Source organism: Lepidochelys olivacea, assembly GCF_965140295.1.
Source record: "Lepidochelys olivacea isolate rLepOli2 genome assembly, chromosome: 1".
Lineage (NCBI taxonomy): Eukaryota > Metazoa > Chordata > Testudines > Cheloniidae > Lepidochelys > Lepidochelys olivacea.
Genome location: NC_140411.1, coordinates 351,386,269 through 351,388,667, shown reverse-complemented (window position 1 = coordinate 351,388,667; position 2,399 = coordinate 351,386,269). Strand labels below are relative to the sequence as shown.

Below are 2,399 nucleotides of genomic sequence, written 5' to 3'. Positions count from 1 at the left end.
AAGGCTGCAACCGATCACCCACCTCAATGGGACGTTCTTCACACAAGATGTGCTTTTTTGTTCTTGAAGCTGCAGAGGTGGACAAACAAGTCCCCTTTGCAACCAATTTGAGTTACTTTTATTCCCTCAGTCGGTGGGAAGTGAGACAATGCAATACAGAAGGAGAGGACTGTTCAACTTCTCAATTAAACGTCTGCCTCAGAGAAGGTCAAAGTGAGAGGCTAAAGATACGCACTGATGGAAAGGATAGAACAGACGGGGTCTAATTCTCCTTCACAGCAAGGTCTCTTTTTCCCTTGCTCAAGGGACCTCAAATGATAATAAATATAACTGATGCCTGTTTTAAGGGCCCTATTTTCCTTAAACTGCGGAATTAGTGTAAACAGCCTGTGTGTTATTCAGAATGAATCCACAGGTGAAAGCGAGAATCAGCACTTGTTTGGCAAAGCCTTGGCAGAAAGAGTCATAAAGCGTAACATTAGAAATGCAGCAGGGCTATCAGACCAAGGTGCTGAGCACACACAGCTCCCACTGAGCTCAACTGGAGCCAAGTTTGCACAGCACTCTGAAAGCCATGCCCAGAAGGTCAGGGGTGAATCTGTTTCTTGCTATTCAATTCCTGGTTCTTCCTTCATCCACGGATCTTCCTGCTGGATTTAGCATGGCCCACAGCTTCCACTGAGGTACCTATGGCGAGATATCCCGGAACCACATATTCCCCCATAACCATAACCACCCAGGGAACCGCCGAATCCCCCATAACCACCATATCCCCCTAAACCAGACAATCCTCCATAATGGCCTCCAGAGCCGTACAATCCCCCCGAACCGAATGAGCCCCCGAAACCGGCTCCGACCACAGGTGCTCCTATGGCTCCCACTCCAGTGTGCTGAGGGAAAGTGCTGAGAATTGGTCCCGGGAGGGTCACGACAACCGGTGAGGGTCTGATCAGCACTTCGGAGTCAGGGCACTGCCGAACGCATGGCACGTTGTAGCTGCCAGTGACTGGACTAGGCCGGGCCACCCCGCATTCTGGATTGCACAGGCTGGAGAAACTCATCTTTCAGGGATGGAGGTAAACCTGAAAGACACACCAGGGACTAGAGTAAAGAGAAGGTACAAGGGCTGGTGGAAGAAAGGCTTTGAAGCTCTTGTGGCCCATGAGAGAAAGGAAGAGTGGACTAAGTCCTTGTCTTCATGGCCATGTATTTCTTCCTATATCCTCTTTCTACACCTCTTGTTCACTCTCATGAAACTTCCCTCCCAGCTGGCCCCTTCAACCCCTCTCAATGGCGTTGTCTGAAAAACACTGACTAGAAGAAGGCTCACGATTTCTATGCTGGGCCCCTGGGATTCTGTGTCCATTTTAGACATTACTCAAAGAGAACAGGGCTGGGATCACGATAATCGCTTCCTGTCGTTTGAGGATTTAACTTCTGCATGCAAACCACTGAATTCTCGTACCACAGTAAAAAGAAAAGGAGTACTTGTGCTACCTTAGAGACTGACAAATTGATTTGAGCATAAGCTTTCGTAAGCTACAACTCACTTCATCGGATGTAGCTCACGAAAGCTTATGCTCAAATCAATTCGTTTGTCTCTAAGGTGCCACAAGTACTCCGTTTCTTTTTGCGAATACAGACTAACACGGCTGCTACTCTGAAACCTGGTATCACAGTGTAGATCTCTAATTTCCCAAAGCTTGTGAGTCAACAATACTTGCTGATGAATAAAAAGAAAACTTTACTTTTCTCCAAACAAATCACGACGGACAAGCTCCTCAGCTGGGCTACAGGTCCACTGACTTTCATGGAGCGACACTGAATTACATCATCTGAGGAGAAGTACCTTGAATGGGAATTTCTCCTGAGAAGAACTCAAGAATTGCTACACTGGATCTCACCACTTGTAAGCTTAATCCATTCTCCTGTCTCCAAGAGAGAGGAGTAACAGCTGCTTGAGAAGAAAGTAAAAGACCACTGAATTGGTCCTTTCTGGACTAACCTGGGAAAGTCGCTTCCTAATCCACCAAAGTGAAAAATGGCTAAATGACTTTCTAAAGTTACATCTCTAGAGTTCAAATCCATTGAGTTGAATTGGACTTACCCAGTTCACTGAGGAGATGAAGTCCGCAGAAGATTTTAGAAAATCCCTGAGTGGTGAGCGCTTTTATACAGATCCTAGGACTGCCTGGAGGATCTGCGATGCCATTTGTGGAGGCGGTTCTAATTAGTCATCAAACAAACTTGATTGCCTTGCAAAATCCTCCTTGGATCCAGCTGTTTGCCTCTGGGAATTTGATTATTAGGTTATTCTGAGCCTGAGAGGGCGTGACATGCAGATTGCACTCTTCATCTTTCTTTCATCTTCAAATGGTACGGGTCAACTGTGTTCCTCG

General features: G+C 46.6%; 1 pseudogene across 1 annotated transcript; it reads right to left on the bottom strand.

Moving 5' to 3' along the window:
- Positions 1 to 496: 496 nt before the first annotated feature.
- Positions 497 to 2,134, bottom strand: LOC311532473 (feather keratin 4 pseudogene; annotated as a pseudogene). Its single transcript, XR_014714569.1, has 2 exons — positions 2,108 to 2,134; positions 497 to 1,082 (listed from the first exon to the last, which is right to left on the bottom strand). The product of XR_014714569.1 is annotated as a feather keratin 4 pseudogene (transcript).
- Between the last annotated feature and the right edge of the window lie 265 nt (positions 2,135 to 2,399).